The following is a 26,518-nucleotide window of genomic DNA, read 5'->3' on the forward strand; positions in this document are numbered from 1 at the left end:
ACGATAATGTTACTTCCGCCAAATTAGTTAAATTTACTTTACGAACCTGGGGATGAACGAGTGACGTCAGGACTTCTGTACTCTATATGCAAAAAATATTATTATTGTTTTTTGCTGCGGACACACAGACAGTCAGACCCTCTTCTACAGTAAATTGCTAAGCCCCTCCAGTACCACACTGTAAAAATGTCATGCATTTCCGGTGGGGCACGTTCAATTCACTTGAATTGATTATTGAGCTTATCCAAATGAGATGGCATCACTTGGATAAACAGAAACCAGAGGGGTTTGAGGGCTCTCAAACGCCACAACACAAGCACAACACAAGCAACACCTTTCAAAATGATTTCACTGAAGTGCATAAGCTGACAGACATAATTTCCCAATAAATATGCAATCTCCAATTAGACCGCCTGTAAAGTTGGAACTGTGCCAAATACGGGTCCAATAGCTAGACAAACATAATGTTGAGGGCTATTCGAAGAGATGTAATATTTCATTCCATGGAGGCAGGCTCATTTCCGACCATGGACGGCACAAACAAAAAAAAATGAGGACGCATTCAAATGAACTCAGAATGAATTAAATTGAAAAGAAAGGGAGGGTGATGGTGAGAGAAAGAAAGCGAGAGAGACACAGAGAGAGAGAGATAGAGAGAAAGAGACAGAGAGAGACAGAAGAGAGAGAGTGCTGATTCAACATATCGAATGTCTTTCTTTCTAACCATGTCGCAAGATGGGCCCAGCCCACAAAGCCGCTGATTAATTAGCGCATGAATCTAGATGCCGTTATTTGATTAGAGAGATGGGAGGCTGCCACGCCCCCTTCCTACTTTTCAGCGAATTAGATTTCTTTAAATCAAGAAAATAACCTGTGGTGGGCTATTTTGCAGAGCTTGGAGCAAATGTTTGCTCATCGAAATGTGACTGTATGCCATTTTCAATAATGCATGGGGGATTATTTATCGTAACGTGAGAAACATTTCAGGCAAATTGCTCCCCCCCACCCAAAGTAAATTAAGTTTACATATTACCTGAGGCAACCACAATCACAAAAGCTTTCAGACAATACATGACAAAATGATACAGGAACCAAGCAGGAAAATAACTCTCCTAACAGTTCATGCAAGTGTGCAGCACTAATAGAACAATGTTTATATGATATAAAGAGCCATTATATGTAGTTGGTGAAATCCATTATTTTCTTGGGAAGTGTCCCTCAACGGTGTGGGCTTTCAAAAGGTAAATATAAAATTGAGGCTCATTTTCTATTTATCATTTTCTGTTGGGCCGAATCAATGAAGCTACGGGCATACCACGGACACAGTGAGACTGACAAACTTCACAACCCGCCCCATGGCTTTTTGACACTTGACCAATGGCGCCGCTAATGTAATTAGCATTAGCCGCCATGACAAGAGCCGGAAACCCATTCAACATGCCAAATGAACGCGCAATTCATTTAGTTTCCACTCGCATCCGAGACACACATTTGAACACATCAACTGGCAACACACCAAGCCCCTCGTACACGCCCCGGGCCGTGGGAGAGAATGATGGCGCTCCGTGGGGTGGCGAATCCCAAACACGTGCGCTCCGACCTGTCACTCAAGCTGCCCACACGCGCCTGGAGGGGAAATTAGCTCTCTGGCATTAACAAATGAGCCCAGGGTGTGCTAGAGAGGGGGGACAAGATAGAATGCTAGATCAGCGGCTGCGGGTATTGGTTGGTTGTGGCTAATAGAGGGAGGACCGCACAGGAGCATAAAGCCACGCTTTCATTCGACAGCAAAGTGGACAATTTTGTGGTTACAGCTGAATAAGTGACTCGCTATGCTGAAAGGATAATAAATCCATTGCTAGTTGGAGGAAGATAATACAGCAAGTCTGCATTCACTCAGTGAAATTATATATATATATATATATATATATATATATATAGCATCCCTGGTTTTATATATAGATACAGTATACATATACATACTATTATATATACAAGGCCACAGCCACATGTTTGTGTCCGTTTGTGTGTGTATATATACAGTATATATATATATATATATATATATATATACACACACACACACACACACACACACACACACATAAAACGGACACATACACAAACAACAAACATGTGGCTGTGGCCTCATAAGGCCTTGATTAACATGCTCAATACAAGAGGTGAAGTGACTTTTCAAACTCTTTTACTTAATTAATCTCTACTTCAATTCAGAAGTGCAGAGTGGCGGCACCAGAAAGTTGAAGTGAGGGAAGCGAGTCTTCCCCATCAAGGTCTTGAAAACCCACTCCAGTGTGCAAATTGTAGCAATAGTTTCTTGAGGTCAATTACGCTCTCCAACTTTTAGTGTGTTTCAGCGATTCTCCTCAGTTACCGCTCGCGCTCTTAAACGTTATCGAGGCTGGAATTGAGCCGTGTCGCCAGGGTTCATTACAAAAGACACAAACAACTTGTTAATGTCATTAAAAGACTGGAGCCTTTTGTAACTCTGAGGATGGGCCCCTTACGGGCCCATTTGGTTACATTCGTACACCCTCAGAGTTAAATTAGCATGTGACCAGCGGTACAGCGATACGTTTTGTGAGACGGTCCAACAGGTGCGGGCCAGAGCTGCAGGTTGACCAGGGATGCAGGCTGCATGCTGGGGTAACTGTTTTGTTAACCCATTCAATCCGGGAACGCATCCGTGTCATTTTAGATTTTAGCCATAACCATTATTTTATACTTTGGCTATTCAAAAATAGCAGATCTACAAGCTCATAGCCATGAGCTTGTAGATCTGCATTTTTTTTTATCGTGAAAATGTGTGCAAATCTTTGAATATATATATTTTTAAAGCGAACATTTGGAACTCAAATCTTTGCCGTCTGGGGGTCCCTGGAACTAAATATTTTGAGATGGGGGTTGGTGGCCAAATAAATATAATTTTGGGGGTTCTTGACATGAAAAAGTCTAATCACCATTTATATAGTTTATCAGAAACCTGTTAGGATTTAGAAGACATTTGTAGATGCGTTCCTGAATTGAATGGGTTAAGCTCCCACCATGTCTGACCTTGTTTTTTGTTTTCCCTCCCTTTACATTTTTTCCCGCCGCCCTGCCTTGCCTATTTTGCCTATGCCACTCGCCGGACCCCCACAGCTGAACGACACACACGCACGTTTGCATTACTATACTTGTGAGGACACAGGCAGTTTTACGAATTCTATTTTTTAACCCTAAAGACGAAAATAGCAGATCTACAAGCCCGCAACGCGCCACGCTGCAACGTGTTGTGAGCTTGTAGATCGGCTATTTTTGGTGTGTGACACCGGCGTGCAAATAAGTATAAATCAGGCTTAACTCCAACCCCTAAACCTAACCTCTAAATGTCTAATCCTAACCTGAATCTCTTCCTAATTGTAAGCCTGTAAAAAAAAATATTACAAATCCGTTTCAACCTTAAAATTGTAAAAGATATTGTCCTATTTCTCAAATTCTACTATACTTGTGGGGACATTAGGCCCTCTAAAGTATAGCAATATGAGCACACACACACACACACACACACACACACACACGCGCGAGCACACACACACCACAGCCAGCATGACTCAACATGCCCCCTCCTGTTGACACAGTTTAATTGAGGTCAAAAAAGCGAAACTAAACACTGCCTTCCTTCTCGCGTTTTTTTTTGCTTTTTGCCGCACGGTATCAACCAGCAACACTCCACCCACAACACAGAGGAGGTGAGAGCATGGCTATATTTACCACCCTAAACTGATACCAACTGCAGTCCAAACTCATGTGTCCACATGCCGTCGCAAAATGGAGGTCGCTCAGCATTCAAGACGCCAGTCGGCAGGCCTAAGGCGTCAACTAGGGATGGGCGTATCAATGCTGAAAGTATCAATACTTGCGATACTGTATAATTTCCTTTTGAATGTCAATGCCCATATTAAAAGATCAATACCACAGGTTTATCAAATGTTGATATTTTCTCTCATGAAACTGAACGAGTATTATATAATGCCGACAAGTTTAAGAAATTGCACTTCGGATCGGAACTAAAGTACTTCACCTTCTGCCCTCTCCCTCCGTTTCTCTCTCGCGCGCGCGCACACACACACACACACACACACACACACACACACACACACACACACACACACACACACACACACACACACACACACACACACACACACACACACACACACACACACACACACACACACACACACACACACACACACACACACACACACACAATTTTACTCCCAACAAACATTGCACTGCAGGGTATTTGATTAGCCCATTTCTTTTGTTTTCAGTTGATGTGATGTAGCCTGCTGAAGTGTAATACCTAACTGAACAATCTTACTGTTTTTTGCTGTAATTAAAAAGAGAGTCTGTTCATATACAATACTAATGTAGGCTTTCAATATAATTTACACATATACCAGTTTTCACAAAAGAAAATATGACCTCTTTTTATGTCAACACATTTTTTTTTTTACAATTATTGGTATGAGCATCTGGTTTTGTGTTTTGTGGCATCGCCCATCCCTAGTGTCAACTGGGAAAGAATCTATGCACATGCATTCCAACACATTCCAATGTTGGCTGTTTCTTTGTACTTTATGCTTATCAGCATTGTTAAATCAATAACAGCCAGCCAGACGCATAACTTGCAGAGAGACATTCTTTACTATTTAACTACTTAAACCCTATATACTTTGTTGACTGGGCTCCCCCTGGGGTCTGTACTTGTGCCTTTCCCCCTCCACATTACTCTCTTTGCAGAAAATAGCCAATCTACAAGCTGGTTAAGTATTATTATTATTAAGATGTATTGCAATACTTAGGTTAATGCATTGATTAATACATTCAAATGAAGCTCTATCAAAACCCACTTCTTTTGTGATACATACTGTACTGTTGTTGTGCATGACGTCACTGTCATAGCAATCAGTTGGAGCAGTTGGAAGAGTGGCTATGCAGTATGATTTATAGCAACATGACATCGTCAACAGAAGGGGCTTACTGTAATCTGGTATGTCACTAGTTACTTCATCTCACAAAGCATCTATGGAGGATTTCGTAATGTACTGTGGGTTTAGGGCTGGGCAATATGACTTCACATCATTATCACAATTATTTCAAATTCTGCCTCGATTATGGTTAATGAAGGATTATTCAAAAAAAGAGAACATAGCCGATCTACAAGCTCTCAGCGCGTCACGATGCATCCGTTGTGAGCTTTTAGATCGGCTGTTTTCGCTATTTTAGCACACCACCATTACGCAACAGTTTATTACATGGCTTGGTTGGATGCTTGATTCTGATTGGTTAATCACTGAATCCAGTGGTGTGTTATTTCTGAATAATGAATCGCTGAGCTCAATAACAGACCACTGTCTAATCAAAGGCTCAGAGCACCTGCTCATAGCAATCTGAGCTGCTTGATTGTATGCTGTATCCAACATGGCAGCCATGTAAACAAACGCACAATGTCATTTACAGCTAAACATGGCTCTCAGGAATGTTTTGGAAAACATTTGAAGCGAGAAATAGACAACGCAGTAACCGGAAATCGATTGTATTTGATCACTGATTTTGTGTATTTGACACTTCCTGTTGTTTTCCGAGGCAACACGTTGCAGTGGATGCACCATGACCAGGCATAAATTATTGAAATAGCCTACTTTCATTACCGTAAGCAAGGAAATCCTTAGTTTTGTTACTTTTGGGTCAATTTATTAATTTCTGTATTAAGTAGTGCCGTGTGATAAGCGGGATAATTGACGGTGAGCCGGTCATCGTTGAGATATTACATATTAGAATTATTCTGTGTTGATTTGTTGATAATTTAAAAAAAAGAAAGAAAACTGCTTCTCCATTATTCAAATTAACCTACATGAGCGAGTTTCAGTCAGCTATTTCTTCTAAACATCGGTTTCGATATATTTCCGGTGAATTGCCCAGCTCCATCACAAAGCATCTACAGATGATTTTGTAACGTACGGTTAGGTCTTCTGTGTCCATCCCACAGCCCCATACTGTACTGCACACACCCCAGTACACCTCGCTCGTTGCCCGGGCAACCGACGGCATTGCACAGCCTCCTCCGTGCTCGGAGATAAATGGCTTTCTACACGAGATACAACAGGAATTGATGAGAAAGACCCATGGGGGGGAGAAAGAAGCATTGTCTGTTATTATGAATAAGAAACCAGGCAAATATCGCTGTCGGAACGGATTCCAAGGGCTCCGCTTACTGTAATTATATCAATAGTGCCACCGCAAGAATAAACTAGTGAATGATTCACTGCTGGTCCAACACTGTTGTTGTGATGTTCTCGTCATGCTTTTGTGTCACAGAGTGTAATAACATGATCGATAGTTGCCATGCCATGCTGTGTATTGACAGGTGATTGTATAGTATGCATTGTGTGTGTGCTGTATTATATCAAATTGTTGCCGTCGATTGGAAAACCTTGTATGACATGTCGGTAAATATGTCGGTTACTTTGTAGCAGATGGACGAAAAAAACCTGAGTTTGGTATTGTGTGTGTGAGAGAGTGACTTTTCCCGTGTTTGTCTACCACAGCGACAGTAAAAAAAAAAGAACATAATCGATTTTGTCCGTAATCAGTCGCCGCCGCAGCACTTAAAATGAACTACCAGACACCAGTGTACTGCACGCTCTTGATGGCGCCTCAATTGTCCATTCAACAGCCAGTCTTTTGTCGGTGGCTGAGGCAGAATGGAGTGTATTTTTCAACCCCGAGCAAGAATGTGTATACGACGACAATACATTTTACATGAAACCACGTATTGGTTGTTGATGAAATCCGGAGAAGCAATCTCCAAATGTGTTCGAGCTGAAGGCTGCGAGAATGTGTGGCAACATGCTCGTTTGGAACTTGCGGAGGGTGTGGAAAGTAGAGACAAATGACACAATCATTCAATTCCTTGCCATTTGCACAGCTCTACATGAATGGCAGGCATGAAATTGAAGCTCAGCCCAAAGTGTCCCCGTATGAACTTGGGCGCTCAAAAGACTTATCGCATTTGAATGCGACTGTTAATGTGACTGTCAGCTCTCCCTTTCCTTTAGGAAGGCCACGTTTCCTAAGCCCTTCCTGACACACAATAGGATGGTACCAGGGTTCAATGTGTAAGCAAATAGAGAGGGGGGGGGGGGCATTTTCTTAACTACATGAGCCCTATAGTATATACTGTAGTTTATCGTAAGACCGGACGGTACCATTTCCATCTTCTCACAGTGGGTCTCACAGACGGGCTGTGGATAGTTCGAGAATATACTCATTAATGAATTTCAAACATTGGATGTAACAACCGTGGCTTCTATTTTTGCATGGTAACGTCTCAGGAAGAGAGAGGATGGAGCAGTTTATAAAATGCCCTAATTTTCCGAGGTATCCCCAGCCTGACTCTGAGAGACTGAATAAGTAAACAGAAATGGTACTGTCCTATTAGTGAGTGTTACCCATAGGCTATATGGAGATACGGTTGAAAAAAGGTGAAGTTGTCCTTTAATGTAACTTTTACTGCAGTAGAACATCCGAAGGGGAAATTAATACTGAATACCAATTAAGGCTTTGAGCTGTGGTGTTTACTTACATAATGAAGAACAAGAACTTATTCAAGTGGCAAAATTAAAATGTGATTTCATGCATATGAAAATATAAATAAAATATGCGTCTGTGAAAAAATGTATTCCAACAAAACTAACTAAAAATGTCTCTGTACTTTAAAATTATGTATCTGTTTTAGATCGATGTAGTGTCTGTACATACAGTATATATATGTTTTTCTCTCTCTATATTTTTTATTCATTTATTTATATATACAGTACACACACATACTGTTCATACCTACATATACATACAGTCAGTGGCGTAAAGTAACTAAGTACATTTACTCAAGTACTGTACTTAAGTTGAGGTACTTTTACTTTACTGGAGTATTTCCAATTGTCTATATTTCTACTTTTACTCCACTACAATTATTTGAAAACTTTAGTTACTAGTTACTTTGCAGATATAAATTATTACATTATGAAACATGCATTAACCACTTCAACCCTATTTTATACCTAAGCTATTTGAAAATATCCTATCTACAAGCGATCTACAAGCGATCTACAAGCGATCTACAAGCTCGCGACGCATTGTGAGCTTGTAGATTGTCTATTTTCAAACATTTTAGTACTTTTACTTTTGGTACTTTAATTACATTTTGATACCAATATTTTGTACTTTTACTCAAGTCAATTTTGAATTCCGGACTTGTACTTCTACATTGCAGTATTGATACTTTTACTTACAGTAAGTAAAACATTTGAGTACTTTTTCCACCACTGCATACAGTACACAGTATACGGTACACACGTACATACATGTACAATATGTGTGTTTGTCTACGGTGCATGTTTGGGCACTAGAAGGTGTGTAAGTAGGAGGCATGTGGGTAGTTGTGAAGCTTAGTAAGGAGGTGACACCATTCCTAATGGATTAGACAGCTGACTATCGCCCCCTCCCAAACAGTGATTAGAATGCCTTTAGATATCAGTGTGATCGGGGGGGGGGGGGGGGGGGGGGGGGGGGGGTGCCCTATATATGCACACCCTAGACAAGTGGCAATCCATTGTGCAGGGTGGCATCATGCACAGCAGATTAGGGGGGAGTTGTATGTGCTTAACTGCCACCGCGTCCTTTTGTTCCCTCTCTGGGGGTTTGTGCATGCTTGTACACACACAAAATGTGTGTGAGTATGCAGGCCCCACTGTCATACATAATGCATTAAAGGGGAGGGGGGGTGTCTTATCCCCTACGGGGTAAAGCGTACAAGTATCTGGGGTGCACACCTCCTCCTCCTCCTATACAGTACATTCACTAATGCACACAAAAACGTGACTCTGTTCAAGAGATGGGCAATTTTAAACCACACGCACACTCCCCTTGTTCTGCCATTGTCTCCATAGCCCCCCCACTCACTCACCCCCTGCCCCCTTGGGCTGCAAATGCTATCACACAACATCTACAGGGGGCAGGGTGCTGATTGAGTCGATTCCCCAGTGTTACAGTACCACCCCCACACCCCACCCCCCACCAACCAACCTAACCACTGCACCAGGATTTATAAGCCCGCTACTATGCCATTTTCTTTCCCGCAGGCCTATACTGCACATGTCTGACACATGGGTAATGTGTGGTTGCCAGTGGTGTAAAGTAACCAAGTACATTTACTCAAGTACTGTACTTAAGTACAATGTTGAGGTACTTTTACTTTCCTGGAGTATTTCCAATTTTCAGTACTTTTACTTTTACTCCACTACATCTCAGAGGCAAATGTTAAAAAGAGTCCCCAAATGTTTTTATCGGGTCTTTTTTTTTTTTTACCAAAATACAAATGTGCATTTTTTATGTTTTGGCTTTGACTTTTTTTTTAAATTATGTATTTTTTACATACATTAAAATCTGTAAACAGTTGCACAGTATCGGGCAAAACATCAGCAATTGGTGGGCTAGCACTCTCCAAAAAATTGGGATCGGCATCGGACCCATGCCGTGTGATATTGGACGGTCTCTCTCTATACTCTCCTCCGCCTGATGGACCACAGTGGGCTGTGCAGCTAATTGCTCTAGCTTGAGACGGAGCCTCTCCCGCAAATGATTAGCAGTGACAGACTGCCAGTCAGGAAGCGGGGGAAGAGATGTGAGGAGAGAGAGAGGCAGATGGATTGGAGGTTGGAGGGGTGAGGGGGCGGGGGGGTGGATGTGGATGTGAGGCGAGGCGAGAGGAAAGAACAGAGAAAATAAAAGAGAGACACAGTGAGAGAGAGAGAGAGAGAGAGAGAGAGAGAGAGAGAGAGCGATGGAGGTGTTTGAGAGAGACAGGTGGTGATGAGGGCCGCTTTGTGAGGGAAAGAGGCAACGGCGGAGGAGCTGCAAAATAATAATACTAAAAATAACAAAAGAGACAGAGGGAAGCGGCTGTGAACCCGGGGGGAGACGCCAAACAAAAGGAAAGGAGGCGCTCGGGAAACGAAGATCGCGGCGGTGGCGGGGGGGGGGCAGGGGGGGATGAAAGTGACAATTTGTCTCCTCAACCGCCCACAGAGCGCAGCGTTAATGCTCAATTTATGCTGCGTCGTACAACGGATGTCGCGCGGCCGGAAATAGCAGATCTATAAGCTCGCAACGCGTCGCAGAGGCGACGCGTTGCGAGCTTATAGATCCGCTATTTCCGGGGCACACGACACCGTCGTACGTCACTGTATACTATCAGCCTTAATCGCATTCCCCACACACATTCAGTGCACAACGCCGGGGCAATTAGCCTGGGTGGCTACGCTACATCTGAGACGCGACATCGGCACGGATGATCCCTTTTGATGCCGTTCTTTCCTCGGAATTCGAAATGTCAGGTAATCAGACAGACGTACGTGGGGTTATTGTGCGGGCGATAATCGACTTTGAATATTCATGCGTCACATCATGCAGGACTGAAGATTCTCAGAACCTGACATCTTGGAATTCAATAACAACAATACCAACAAAAAAAAAGGCGGGCAGGAAATGAGGAATATGAGACCGGAGGGAACAGCACATGCCACACATGGTTTGACACAAGCAGGTGTGGAGCTGCCATGTGTGAAACAATACAGCATTGAGGCAGACTTTGCACCGCAAAAAAAAAAAAATTGGAATTTATTTGCCAACTTGTTAAGGGTGAGACAAAGAAGCTTCGGTCTCTTCAAACGACAAATTGCTCCACTGCAAATTCTTGACAAAAATATCTCTTGGAAGCACACATCGGGGGGCCCGGTGGGCATTATGCTTAAAAGATATATGCACTTGTTATAAATACCACCACATACAAAAGGCTCTCGCACAGCGCATGCAGAGACTGCTGAGCGTATTGTCAAAGCCTCTCTCTCTCTCTCTCCCCACTGGGCCTTACATTATTATAAGAAATGGCACGCCGCGATGTTGGGTGCTGCTGTGGAATGACATCCCCCGTCTCCCCGGCTCTCTCCCCCGTTTCAATCCTTCCCTCGGCCCGTCTCCGATGGCAGAAAGGAGTGCATTATCACAGTGAAAAAGGATCTCCCAGCTCTCAGCCCCCCCCCCCCCCTCCCCTTCCATTGAGCAAGGGCCAGCGATCACGGAGTCTGAATGCGTGCGCTTGTGTGTACGTGCGCAGGCGTGCGTCGACGCAAGGAAGAGACTGCGGTATTAGCGAGTGCGCGCGATGCGCAAGCTGAACGTATACACGTGCACGCATCTCACATATATATGCGCGTGTATGTGCCACGTGAATTTGTAAGGGGAAATGGAGGGGGGCAGGGAGGGGTGGGGTGGCGGGGGGATGCTGGGGAATGTACACCTGCAATTTTTGCTCACTTGACATAGTTGGTCTTTTGTAGTGTCTCTCTCAGACCCTATCACACTGGGGGATCTCTGTGGGATTTTTGAGGGGGGATATTTTGATGACCCCCACCCCTTCTTCTACCTACCCCCGAAGGGCATCTTATATATTTTCTCTCACCCAATTGGGACGAGACCAGTGTTGGACAGTAACGGAGTACATTTACTTTCTTTTTTTTAGTATCTGCACTTTGAGTATTTGTACTTTTGGATACCCTTGACTTTTACTCGACTACATTTCTGGGAAGGGAAAAAATACATTATGTGTGCATTATGTGATATGTATGTGTGCTATTTTCACTATACATTTTTGTTAACTTTTTTTATGTCTGGAAAAGCATTGAATTTCTCTTGGAAATGTCAAAAGTTTAATACAGCAATGACATTGTTACTTTGTAATTTATACTTTTGAATACTTTTAATCTGTATTTTTAAAAGCATGCACTTTTGAAACCACTTAAATCCTCTAGTCTTAGTGAAACAGACCGGAGTTGCACTGTCCACAACAAATCTCCTCACCCAAAAATAGCAGATCTACAAGCGTTGTGGGCTTGTAGCTCTGCTATTTGAGGCCAATGTTCCCCTCAGACTACAAATACTGGGGTTCAAGTGGTTAAGTATTTTTAAAAGCAAGTACTCCAGTACAATAGTGAAAATAGCAGATCTACAAGCTCACAACGCGATGCGTTCTGAGCGTGTAGATCTGCTAGTAGAACTGCTACTTTTGTGCAACACTCTTGTATGATGAAGTATGGCATAAATGTAAGGAAAAAAACATTAATGGAGATTTCTGCCCGACCGCAACGATATTCACATGGAGCGGAGCAGAGCAGAGGACTAGTGATGCATCTCTCCTCTATCCACTTGTTCAAAACAGCCGCATGTAAACAAAGCTCAGAACGGTCTTGAAAATCCATACGGCAAAAAGCGACTAACGGTGAAGGAAAAGGTCATCTTGAACGTCCAAATAGCAATAAATTATTGGCTTCTTTATCGTTTCTGACATGTGGCCCCTTGGTGTAATGGTGTGTGTGTGTGTGTGTGTGTGTGTGTGTGTGTGTGTGTGTGTGTGTGTGTGTGTGTGTGTGTGTGTGTGTGTGTGTGGGGGGGGGGGGGGGGGGGGGGGGGTGCATGTGTCTGTGCGTGCATGTGTGCGTGCGTGTTTTTATCAGGTTGAGAGCCTCTGCATGTACGCTACATCGTGTGTGTGCATCTGTGTGCGTACCGTGCTCTTGCAGATGTGTGTGCTGGTGTGTAATGTATGTGTGTGCGTGTGTGCAGGCGTGACACACATATGCGTGTGCACGTCCGTGTGTCCAAGGATCATACTGTAAGTATGGGGGATGGATCATAATCAAGAGTTCATGCTCACTAGTATCTCAAGCATGTACCTACCTGCCTGCCTAGTGCCTAGTTAAAGGAGTAGTTCACCCAAAAACAATCTTCTTTTCTATCGATTAGTCACCCCCATGGAGAAACACACAACCCCCCTGTAACCATTGTACGGCTATGGGGAATTGTAGGTGTCATGATGTTGGTCAGGTCAGGCTGTCAGTGATGCATTTGAGGTAGTGGTGCGCATGCGTTTTCATGCGCTCCAACCCCCATACGTGAGGGGGGGGGGGGGGTGGGACCAGCTCATGCCTGATGTGTCCCCACACTCCCATGGGCACGTGAGGGGCCTTAAGCAGCGGACCCCAGGGCCCACGCCCCTTTAGGGAGTTCAGTCGCAGGGAGGTGGGAGGAAGTGCCAGAGGCCAGGGTGATCCATCAATGGATTAAATTGACGATCTCTGCAGCGGCTGACAGCTGCATTGTGGAGGAGTGAGGGCACGTACTGTTACACACACACACACACACACACACACACACACACACACACACACACACACACACACACACACACACACACACACACAGTACAGTACACACAAACACACACACACACACAGCGGGGGGATAGGGGTGCTGTGTGGCTGCAGAGCATTGGATAGCGGGTAATGGAAGGAGGAGGTGGCAAGGAATATTTGAATGCATACGTCTCACGTGTGTTATGAGTAGGAGGGCTGGGAAGAACGATAGCGAGAGAAAGTGTGCGCGTGTGTGTGTGTGTGTGTGTGTGTGTGTGTGTGTGTGTGTGTGTGTGTGTGTGTGTGTGTGTGTGTGTGTGTACACACAGTCACACACACACACACACACACACACACACACACACACACACACACGTACCTGCAGATATGTATGCAGATGTGTGTGTACATGTATGTGAGGTATACAGTAGTTACTATACTGTATATTACTCTGTATATTATCTAACCCTCAGCCCGTACGTATACCAGTCACCATCTGCCAGCCAATGCACAGGGATCCCACGGGTGCTTCACCACACACTGCAAAAATCTCAAGTGTACATTTTACTCGGAGGTCCATTTGTAGCAGTGTAGCACTCTCCCAAACACAGGAGTATAGAGCTATACTATTACTCTCTCCATCCTTCCCTCATGCTCATTCCTTTTATTCTAATGAGCACAATTAATAAGGAAATGGAACCGCTTCCCGACGGAGAGGGCAGTTCTCCCACAATGGAGGCCGTCTTTTGTCAATAGCGGTATTGAATTCCCCCCCGGCCCGGCAGGCCACTAGGCCATATCGAAGGCCGTCGTCTCCAGTATCCCCCTCGACACTCCGCCCCAAAAACAACCCCCCCCTCCCCCACCTTTATCGCTCCGTCGCTCCTATCCTGCCCGCTCTTATCCTTGAGGTCTCGTGGGCTAATCTGTGCCACGGTAACATTTGATCCTGCACCCTCGTTCCAAATGCAGACTTTACAATACTCAGTATCGATTCACCAAGGCGAGAGCGGCGGTTCTTAAGCACGCCTCGCTTATTCGATGAGAGAGAAAGATGGGGGGAGGGAGAGAGGGAGGGGGGAGAGAGAGAGAGAGAGAGAGAGAGAGAGAGAGAGAGAGAGAGAGAGAGAGAGAGAGAGAGAGAGAGAGATGCAGACTGTCTTGCTGGTAATTGGTTGGCTGCTTTCATGAACTTCAGTTTCAGGCAAATGTAATTAGGGCAAACCTTAAGGTTTTTTTTGTGCACATGGTAAGAAAGAGAAAAAAAAATCACCCCTACTACAGCTCTCAAGTGTTAAATTAAAGAAAGAAAGGGAGTGGGAGGGGAAGAGAGAGAGAGAGGCTGAAAGAGAGAGAGATAGAATTGAAAGATTACTAATTAATCCCCTTTTCGTTCCCCGTTGATGGTAAAAGAAAAGGTAGCATTGGCTCAAAGTGTCCTCTGAGTCACATAAAAGGTATATGCGTAGCCATTGTTCTCCACAGTGGAGTAATGCCCCCAATTGTCCCTGTGAAATATATTCAGCCCGCAGCAGAGGGCTATGATCAGTGCTTATCTTACCTACAGTACAATAAACAAATAGAAGCAGAGGACCACTTGATTGGACTCGATGCTCATTGTGCGAGTCAATTTAAAATCCTGCTACCGTGTACATAGGTGCAGCATTTTTTGGTTCGGATAGCTCATTTTTCAGAGTAGGGCGTCATTACGCGTTTGATGTTTCGCATTACTATAAATTGCCGGGCTTTTGCTGCGGAAGCACAAAGGGAACAAAATAATACAGCTCTTCACCGTTTGCTGCTGTATCAGCGGCCTAGCGAGCAGCCTGTTATGCAAGCTCAAGCAGTTGTCTCAAGAGTGCTTCAACTGAAACATGATCGCCATTCCTCCATGTCACACAGCAATGCAAAAACATTGAAGTAATAATAATCTAATTAATGTTTATTGCTAAATTGAGGCAGAACCTATAATAATAATAATAATAATAATAACATATTTCCCCTAAAAATATATATCTACAGAAGGAATTTTCATTTAAACATTTGTAAATCCCTGTATATGGATGATTGTCAGCAGACTGTGGTTAAAAAAAAGCCATACAAAGCGTGCAGGGCCCAACCCCTATCAAATGTGCTATCCACAGATAGGGAAACGGTAATTTGTGTAATTAAGGAGTGTGTGCGCTGTGTGGCCGCAAGGCCTGGGTATCAATCGCAGCCCACCACCACAGTGACACATCTTCAGGCAGTATAGGGATAAAGAAGGACATATCCCTATTCTCCCTCCCCGATCATACCACCCACGTCACAGAATGTGAAAAGCATATGTCAGAGACTGGGCTTATAGGCAGCCGATCCAATAAAGCTCAGAGATTTGCATAAGTAGAGTGCATAACATCGCCGCGCGGCGTGTTTTTCCATCAGACGACTTTTTTATAACACCTACCGTGTCCTCAGAATGCAAACATGTCACATAGCGTAAGTGCACTGCGAGGATGATTGGGATTTAGAAGACTGGCAAGGGATAAAAGTATGTATCTTGTCTGTCTATGCAATTTCCTACCGTGGCCTTTTGAAACAAAAGGAAGCGTAATTAGTCGTGGAAAATTGACTGAAGCGTGGGCCTTCCATATTGTCCTGCTGCACATTTGCCCTCGCATGTACCGCCCACGCCCCAAATTACTCCTAGGCCCTTGCCGTTGGGAGGAGGGGGGGAGGGGGGCAGAGCAGACGCCCACCCTTGCTGCCCCACCGCGAGCTGGTCCAGAGGTTATAGCTCTGTAATAGGCTCTATGCACAGCAGCCATATTGGGAATGAATTGGGCCCCTTCCTTACTTCCTTCACAGGCGTTACCAATGATGCTAATGAAGGCTCTATTCCATTCTGGTTAGGGTGCTGATATTGTGCATGTTGGCTCACTAGAAACACTCCATTTTGGTTCTCAAACGGCCCCTTATGGTGGGTGTGTAACTCTGAGAGTGTACAAATGGAACCAAATGGTTCCATTTGTACACTCTCAGAGTTATGGGGGTCCTTGAAAATAAGACAACCACTATGCCACACTAAATGGAACAGAGCCTCAATTAGTATCATTGGTAACACCCGTGAAGGAAGTAAGAAGAGGCCCAATTCATTCCCAATATGGCTGATGTGCATAGAGCCTATTCCCTCTCCTTCCAGCCCTCTCAGGCGCCACACACAACGCATCAGCAACGCCACGCACCCACACACATTATGCAGGCCTTAATGTAAACTAACATCCACCTCCACTTGACCCCGCTGTCAATATCTGTCCTCATTAAACACCATTGGGCCGCGGCCGCGAGTCCACTCTAAATGGCATCACTTCGACGCTTACCAAATTATGCCTTTGAAACCATCCGGGGTGGGTGGAGGAGAGGGCTTCTAATTCATTTATTCAGAAGATATATACGTGGGGGGCCCCGGCCGGCGCGAACACCTATAAAAACCTCCAGAGGTATTTAACCCTGTGGGGCGAAAAGCGCGGCGCAATGCTTAACCCATTAAGACCTGGAACTGTGTCATTTTTAGATTTGAGCTATAAGCATTATTTTACCTTTTGGGCTAATCAAAAATAGCAGATATACAAGCTCATAGCGCGCCACCGAGTGCCCCGCTACGAGCTTGTAGATCTGCTATTTTTGAAAATTCGTGAAAATGTGTGCAAATCTTTGAATATATATACTTTTAAAGCAAACATTTTTAATAAAATCTTTGCTTCTGGGGGGTCCCTGGAACAAAATATTTTGATGGGGGTCCGCGGCAAAATACATATAATTTTGGGGGTCCTTGACATGAATAAGTTTGAGCACCACCGATATAGAAACATAGGTTTTTCAGAATACTGTTGAGATTTAGGAGACATGTAGAATCGGCTTCAGGTCTCAATGGGTTAATGTTGCCGTCATTCGTTTCGCTCGGGTTGCAGTTCTGACAGCGCTTTGGCAAGCGGCAGGCGGGCCGGCCACGGGTGCCACGAGCAGCGAAAGACACGTTTCCACTCCTGCTGTATATACCGACCAGCTATCGATTTGTTCATCATTATGGGAGAGCTTAAAAAAAGGAGATGGGGATTCTCGTACCTCACGCCAACATGCCAATGCGAGATGGATGCATTGCTACTGGAGGAGTTACACCGCTTTGAACATTGAATTTGAATAAACCCATTCAATCCGGGAACGCATCTGTCATGTTAGATTTCTTTGTGCAAATCTTTAGATATATGTATATTTTAAGGGGACATTTGTAACTCAAATCTTTGCTTCTGGGGGTCCCTGGAACAAAATAGTTTACAAATGTTCGCTTTGAAAAAATATATATTCAAAGATTTGCACTCATTTTCACGATTTTTTCAAAAATAGCAGATCTACAAGCTCATAGCCGGGCACTCTGCTATTTTTGAATAGCCAAAGAAATCTAAAATGACAGAGATGCGTTCCCGGATTGAATGGGTTAAAAGAATATTGAGTTACACGAATTTAAACGCATTATCACTGTTGAAGGTCTGCTGACAGTTTATACAGTATAAATGATCATATTCACTGTTTTGTATTCATCACTGACAGTTTACATATATTCATTCATCAATATAAAGTGTTGATAGAATATAATTCATATACTCGGTGTAGATAGCCTGTTTACAGTGATAAATGTATATTCGTTCATATATTCAATGACACTTACACTATTTATTGATAGACTGTACAGTACATACGGTCACTCACTCATTCAGAGATCCAGTGCAGATACAGTATCTTGGGAAAGCAGCTCAGTATTTTATTGTATATTTATTTTTTATTGATGTTTATCTTGGTTTGGTTCTTCCCTCTTAACAGACAAATACCAGAAAATGTGTTGGTGAATATTTCACATCAAACTATTCATCAGATGATGCCTCATTCTCAACAGGTTGATGCTTTGGGCTATTGATTGATGTTATTTTTGAATAGCCAACCAATGTGCTATATATGTAGCTAAAATCTATAATGACACAGATTCTTTCCTCGTTTTAATGGGTTAAACCGATAATTAGAACCAATAATTGACTTGCTCATGTAGGTAAATTGAATAATCGATTTACCTATATTTTCCATTTTGGATTGTTTTAATGTAATCGACTAAATCAATTAGTCTCATAAACCACTTAAGCCCAGCATTATACTTTGTTGTACAATGGTGGTGGTGTGCAAACATTGTCCAATCTACAAGCTCACATCGTGTCGCATCGCTGTATTTTAGTTTACAGCCCAAAGTGATGATTCCAATGAAATTAGGTCACGTGAACCGACAATATTATGCGGAACCATCCGGAAACACTGTTACACTAAAGCAATACATTTTGCATTCAGCACACAGACATGGAAGAAGTTGGCATCCAAATGACAGCTGTGGAGGTGGCCCTTAGGGAGAGTATAGAAAATGAAGTAAATTCTCCATAACCGCAGTGCAATTTATCTGTTTTCAGTCACATTGGCCTATATGGGAGGAAAAGCAGAACCTATTACCAATAAAAAGGAAATAGAGAGGCTTCTGTTCAAGCATTAAAATTGGGTTATTTTCAAGTCTGCCAGGAATACAATGGAAAACCATCATCTACTAAAACTAGTTCATATTTCCTGTGGGCTGAAGAAATCATATCTACGTAATAACTAATGCATCCAAATGAGCAATGAACCCACTTTCCTCATAATGTAAAATGGCATGAAAAAATAAATGACGTTATGACTTCACAAAAACCTATGGATGTAAATTCTAAGGTCTCTCCCTGCTCTCCAAAGGAGGACAAGCAGCGTGTTCATCTTCTGCATAATGTATCTCTATTAAATGAGTCTAGTCTGCTCTATCTTTTTTGCGGATTAAATGGAATAGTGTTCATACTTCACACGCAGGCTTATGAACCTAGATGGCCACGCAGAGTCAAAGTTTATCTTTTGTATTTTCTAGACAAAATAAAATGACTCTATATATATATATATATATATATGTTACAGGGAAATTGGCATTCCAGGGAAATTGGAAAAGGAGCGCTTGTTTTTACCACCCACCCAGGCAATTCTGTATAACCAACGCTAGAGGGCAATGAATGCAAGCGTGTGAATGAATGAATGCAAAACTATCCAGTGTCCACGACGACACACATGTGTGCGTGTGTATGTGTGCGCACGCGTGTGCGTGTGTATGTGTGCGCACACGCGTGTGCATGTGTGCATGCGCACACATGCACACGCACACATGTGTGTCGTCGTGGACACTGGATAGTAACCATAGACTGTAAACCCATGAAAAGTTCTATTATCCCCCTATCGGTTCACAACTCGGACGACGCTGATTCGACTAGCAGACCTTCGGCCGGTCGGCGCGGGCACTCGCGCCTGGAGGTGCGAGGGCGCGCCCCCTTGGCCTCAAGCGCTGCTGATATATATATATATATATATATATAAACAGTGGTCTAGGACAGTGGTTCCTAACCTTGTCTGGATCAGGGCCCACTTGGGAATCTCAAAACCGTTCGTGGCTGGGTTATAGACACCCAGCCTTGGAGTGTTACACCCCTAAATGTGCTCACACAATCTGGCTTCGCCATCCATGTACTCATGGAACCCAATAAGACAGTATTAAAAAAAAAAACTCTAATATAACCTGTTTGTTTTCACAATTCCCATGAGCCATACAAGAATAACTTAAATTGGCTTCTTGTTTGACTAAATTATATTGCTTAAAGTTATTTTCTTTCGACAAAATGTCACATTCACACATACAGTACATAATTAACCTACCGTGGAAGCATCCGCAAATTCTCGCCTATACCTTACACTTCACTGATTGACACCCACTCAGAAAGCCAAACAAGGTCAGGCAATTCCATTCCACGCTTCGAGAGGCACCTCGCACTCGTAAACAAAACAGCACGCGTGCCTCAGACGGCTGTGGCTCGAAAGTTTCACTGCGACTCGAAACACAAGCTCAAGAAAGACATTTGTTTAATTAATTAAGCAAATTAGGCAAATCCAGGGATGCCCTGGCAGATGGAGCCTTGAGGAGATTAATTAAGTGAGTCGGGCGCGGGGAACATTGAGACTGACACCAGACTATTGGCTGGCGCCGTACGGTAGGCCAGAGCTAACATTTGCATACGTGTGATGGATAGCGCTACCTGAGCAGCGTACGGTATTCCTACGGTGCACGAACTTGCTCGCGCGCAAGATCACACGCAGCACACAGTTGACGGTAAAGCTCCCGTCTGAATATTTGAGCGAGCGAGCGATAGCGAGTCACAGCAAAGTGATTGAGTGAGATGAGGGGGGTCTGGGGGCGGGGGGTGTTTGTCATTTTCCGTCCACAGCGGGGTGGGTGTGTGTGTGTGTGTCTTGAGAGAGCCCCTTGAATGTAATTGGCAGAGTACCCAATTACGTACCGTTGCTCTGAGCAACAGCACAAATGCGTACACATATACTGTATGTACTGATCATGTGCAAATCACAACCTCACTGTCTGTCCACCCCTGAACCTCCGCCCCCACCCGCCTCCATCGACATAGCAAAAAAAGAAATATCTTCCATTTGTGATGTATGCACTGGCCTGTGATTATGAAAAATGTCTCGCCAGGCTTCATGCTTCGGTCTCTTGGAGTGGTCCGTGGGGCGTCATCCATTACGCCGCCCGTGTCTTTGATTCCACGGAATGGTATGAATATGAAATCCATCCTGGGGCACTTTGCGCGCACAGAAAACGTATGATGAATGTGCTGTTTAGCTGTGGGGCCGCGCATTTCCCATTGCTTTCCACTGTTATCCACCGTTACCGAGATGATGAGGAGGAACACATGCATTACTTTTACTCCTACTCACCAACGGTATCTCTGCTGACAAGTTGGTCTAGTCCCGCATCCCTTCCTTTTACTCAAAAAAAAAAAGGTACACACACACACACACACACACACACACACACACACACACACACACACACACACACACACACACACACACACACACACACACACACACACACACACACACACACACACACACACACACACTCTCACTCCTCAAGCTGGATTCCATCATTGACTTAATGTAGGGTTACCCTGTCAAGATTGTCCCAGAGCGTATCTTCAGTTTCCTCTCAGGACAAAACTGTGCAACAGTCGGGTACGAGACGATGTACAAATGAAGACTACAGGGCCAGAAGGCAACTACAGTAGTTGATGAGAATGCACGACACGTTCAGATGCACAGACTCTCAGGGCCTGGTCTACTAAGATCAGACGCACAGCCCACTATACAGCATGGCGGGGATGCACAGCACAATGCAGCTGTCCTATGCAAAACAGACCTAGTGACTAATTCATAAAGCCTGCTGTTGGAAAGGAAAGGTATAAACTGTGTTTACAGACTGGGGGGGACTGAATTCATGACCAGTACAATAATGGAATATATAAAAGTGTCCTGGAGGACGAGGTACAACCACCAGCCAGAAGAAAGAAGCTTTGGACGGAGTTCAATTATTCATGGCAATGCTTAGGTGAGCTGACCAAACGAATTAGGTCTCTTGGTATCCAGAAGATGCACCGACGTGGTGGTCTCATGCAATAGAGCAGTGGTTCTCAAGCTTTTCAGGCCGCGACATCCCCAAAATAATCAGATTTATTTTAACTGGGGACCCCCCAAAATAATCATATTTGATTTGAGGCACTACATTTAGTTTGACTCGGTTCCACAGATAAATATTGTGAAAATAGACGATCTACAAGCTTGTAGATCAGCCATTTTCTAAATGTTTGCCTCTGTCTTATATTATTCAACAATTTGGCCAATGATGATATGTTTTATAGTTAGAATAGTTTGTTGATTAAATTTGATGCATTTCATTTATTTTCTTTCTTTTTTTTAATAAAAAGGTCTTAAAAGTCACTGTCATCTGGGCCTGGGGACCCCCCCCAAAATCATGTGGGGACCCCCCTGGGGGGGTTGAGAACCACTGCAATAGAGTGCATGTGAGGGCAGACACAACTGACACCAGGAGCAGCAAGCACTGCAGCCATCATTCTCATCATTGCACTATTGAAGGGGTCGGCAAGTAAGATTGGCCTCGGGCCGAACGTAATTAATGGCTACTTTAAGAACCAAACATAATGACTGAAAGCCTTATATACAATAATAAATGTATTGCTATTAAAGTGCAATATAAAAGTAATAACTGCATAGTGCATACTGATACAACTGCATGTTGTGTAATCGTACTGTATGTTAAATCTGCAGATGGAAATACTATTGTGATCATATTGTAGCTTCAGGCGACATCCTTGAATGTGAGGACATTTTAGTTCATCAAAAAGTAAAAAACATAAAAAGAATATGTTATCTGGAGACAGTCGTACTCCTTTTCGAACAAAGATAAGAAACAAAATCTCTTTCATGGAACAGGAGCTCTTTGATTGTTCAAGGTCTCTTCGGAGAGAAACAGTCCATTGGTTTAAGGCATGTGAAACACATAATTTAATTTTCACATGGATAAAAGCATTCTTCTAGTACAGGTTGACTCTCGATTCGGACACGATAGCCTAAATGTGTGGCGTCAGGCAGATATCGTAAATTATTTACAAACTAAAAAGCCGGGCCAGATATTATCGTTGGTGGGCCAGTTCTGGCCCACAGGCCGCCTTTTGCCTACCAGTGCACTATTGCATTAACGATTTGCAATAAGCGGACAGGAAAAAAGAACGGAAATACTTTTTTTCTTGCTGCAGCAGAAAAACATTATAGTTGCATTACGCTGTGAAGTCCACAAATGACTTTCTGGACTTACTTTGACATCTCACGCCGGACTAACGTTAGTTATTTGTAACCGGATGCAGCACCTTTGCAGCTGACAGCTGACTATGGAGCCAAATAATAAAAAAATCTCCACAGGTCCAATCCATCAAGGCAAGACACAAATACTATACAGGTCCAAAATAAACAAACTTGCCAAATTGATCGTTGGATCACTGTGACACATGAAAACAATTGTGACTGCAATGAATACTGTGCAGACTAAAGAATAATGTGCTTTCCATTCATTTGGATTAATCTAATGATTGCAATAGAGAGTGAATGATAACATTGGTAACGTAAGAAGTGTATTATTTCTTTGAATAGTTAATGTAATATTAATATAATGTAATATCATACCTCATATGAGAGAGTAGTGCCGTTATACTACTCATTATGGCAAGAAATAGCATTATTACTTAGAGTAAAGTGTTACTTTATTTATTTGTGTGTGTGTGTCAAAATGGTGTGAGCATTATGTGTTTGAGGAAGAGCATCTGTGTAAGAATGCTACCGCATATCTTACACACCTCATGTACGTGCGTGCACGTGTGTGTGTGTGTGTGTGTGTGTGTGTGTGTGTGTGTGTGTGTGTGTGTGTGTGTGTGTGTGTGTGTGTGTGTGTGTGTGTGTGTGTGTGTGTGTGTGTGTGTGTGTGTGTGCGTGCGTGCGTGCGTGCGTGCGTGCGTGCGTGCGTGCGTGCGTGCGTGCACGCGTGTGCGTGCGTGCATGCATGCATGTCTCTCCGCATGGAGAAACAAGGGACCCCTAGATTACCATCCCAAAGTAGGCCAGTATCCCCCTAGAGTACCCGCTCCCAACACTCTCAGGGAGATACACACAAAGACACGGCATGGCTTAACATCCTAAAATAGACATCACTGGCAACATCTGGCCCTGTCCGCTCTCAGCATCTGCAGCGTGTTCTGGCTGTTAAATGGGATTGCTGCATCTCAAGACGACTGGGAGAGATAATCAAATTGGATATGCAACGTAACGTCTTAATCGGGTATTTAGGCAACATTGGTGATGAGTACAAGAGAAGGTTAGGCAACATCTCAATATAGAACATAAATCCGACAGTGACGGCGGTGGTGGCAGGAACCCAGTGGGGGCAGAAGTACTCAAGATTTGTTCCTTAAAGGGATAGTTCACCACCAAAATTATATTTTTTCTATGAATTAGTCACCTCGTGGAGACTTGAATTCATGGATATTTTTTTTGTTTTTGTCGCTTTCCTAAGCCAATCATTTGATGACCAGCGGACCGGTAGGCAGCGGTTCCGGTAGGAAGGAGACTCTTTGTGTCTCCTACCGGAACCACTGCCGGTCATCAAATTATTGGCTTAGAATGCGACAAAAACACAAAAAATGTCATCCTATCAAACTATCCCTTTAAGGAAAAGTATCAATACCACAATGAAAATATACTTTGTTCAAGTAAAAGTCCTGCAGTCAAAATCTTACAGAGTATTAACATCAAAATATATTAATTAAAGTAGCAAAAGTAAAAAAGTACTCATTGGGCAGAATGTCCCATTTCAAACATACAGTATATCACGTTACTGGACTATAATTACTGATCATTTAACCACTTAAGCCCTGTTGTATACAGATATTCAAAAATAGCATCACGACACATTGTGAGCTTGTAAATATGCTATTAACAAAAAATACTTCTGATTAATTGTCAATAATCTAAATCAGCAAAGTAACTAGCAACTAAAGCTATCAAATAATTGTGGTGGAGTAAAAAGTTAAAATTTTGCCTCTGAGATGTAGTGGAGTAGAAGTAGACTATTTAAAGTATTAGAAAAAAACAAATATTCCAGTAAAGTAAAAAATACCTCAAAATCGTACTTGAGTACACACTACTTGAGTAAATGTACTTAGTTATTTTACACCACTGCAGTAACCTGATCGGTTGGTTGACTGGTTACAGGGAGGATTCCAGAGCAGAAACAAACGTGCCATGCCATTGATGGTTTGGCTAGTGCCGATTCACAAAGCAGATGGCTATAGATTAGGAAATAGGAAATTGATTTTTGGGAATAAACAATCAAATCCATGGTCAGCGGAGCAAAAGTAATGTGCACATAAAGACTGTGAGTGCGATCAGGTGTGTGTGTGTGTGTGTGTGTGTGTGTGTGTGTGTGTTCGCGCATGCGCGTTTATGTGTGCACAGGGCCGTAATTCACGTTAAAGGTGTCAGAGCTCTCCGTGCAACCCTATCCCGGTGTGTAATTTGAGAGACAACTACAGCACTTTGCGGTTTAAATATGCAACCTATTGTGCTCACAGTTGATCTCCCTGTCTCTAAACAGTGAAGTAAATCAGCAGCTTCATGATGCATCAACCCCCGTGTCCCCATGGATGAGGGGACCACAGCGACAGGCCGCTGACACATCGCTGTCATCTGACCTGTTCCCACTGAGCATTAAAGAAGAACTAATGGCATCAAAAGTGGCTTGTTTTCATTAGCGCAAGCTAGCTAGCTAGCGTACCCATGCAGCATCCCCCACCACCACAACCACCATTCACTCCTTAGGATATCACAGCACACACACAAAGGAGGAGGGGAAAAAAAACAATTCAATTAGCTTCAAATCCCGCATTAATGGTTTTAGCTGTATCAAATTAGCATCTTTATGGGCCATTGCCCCACTCCCAATACTGTGAACATGGAAACGCTGACTGAATTTGACCCCCTCTGGCCTCCTACATGCACGCATGCACACGCACACACACACACACACACACACACACACACACACACACACACACACACACACACACACACACACACACACACACACACACACACACAAACCCTGCCACCTCCATCATTGACTTCTTTTAATCAGAATTTAAATGACCTCATTTACTTTACAATCCGCACATAGGCTAAAGGGAGCCTCTGTTAAGAAACCATGGAGGGCTCCTGCATATGGCATTGGGATGCTGAAAATTAATCTTCAGATCTTAAAGTAATGAGTGAAACCATGAAAGCAAGAGAGCTTAGAAATCCCCTGCGATTCTCACTACTCTTAACAACCCCCCCCCCCAAAAAAAAAAAGAGGGGGAGGGGAGAAAAGAAAAGAAAAAGGAACCCAAAGTACCGTTAATGGCTCTTTGAAAATGATTTCAGTTTTACTTTCTATTGCCAGGAGAGTGAGCAACGAAGCCAAAAGAGACAGAGAGGGACATGTCTAAAAATAGGAAGCCAGAGCAAGAGAGGGAGAAAGAAAGGGAGAGTGTGGATAAAGAGATTGAAAGAAAGAATCGAGATGAGGATAGAAAAAAAAAAAAGAGGGAAAAAAAGTTGAGTGGAGTTTGTTAAAAAACGCTAATTAGCGAGAGAAGCAGCGAGAC

General features: G+C 43.4%; 1 protein-coding gene across 1 annotated transcript in view; it reads right to left on the bottom strand.

The window, feature by feature from the left end:
* The window catches only part of LOC311034620 (adhesion G protein-coupled receptor L3), a gene marked incomplete at its 3' end in the record, with an annotated part of 245,238 nt that overhangs the window by 218,378 nt on the left and 342 nt on the right, over nt 1-26,518 (bottom strand). The window lies entirely within an intron of this gene.

Source organism: Gymnoscopelus microlampas, assembly GCF_963454915.1.
Source record: "Gymnoscopelus microlampas genome assembly, chromosome: 19".
In the NCBI taxonomy this organism is placed as follows: domain Eukaryota; kingdom Metazoa; phylum Chordata; class Actinopteri; order Myctophiformes; family Myctophidae; genus Gymnoscopelus; species Gymnoscopelus microlampas.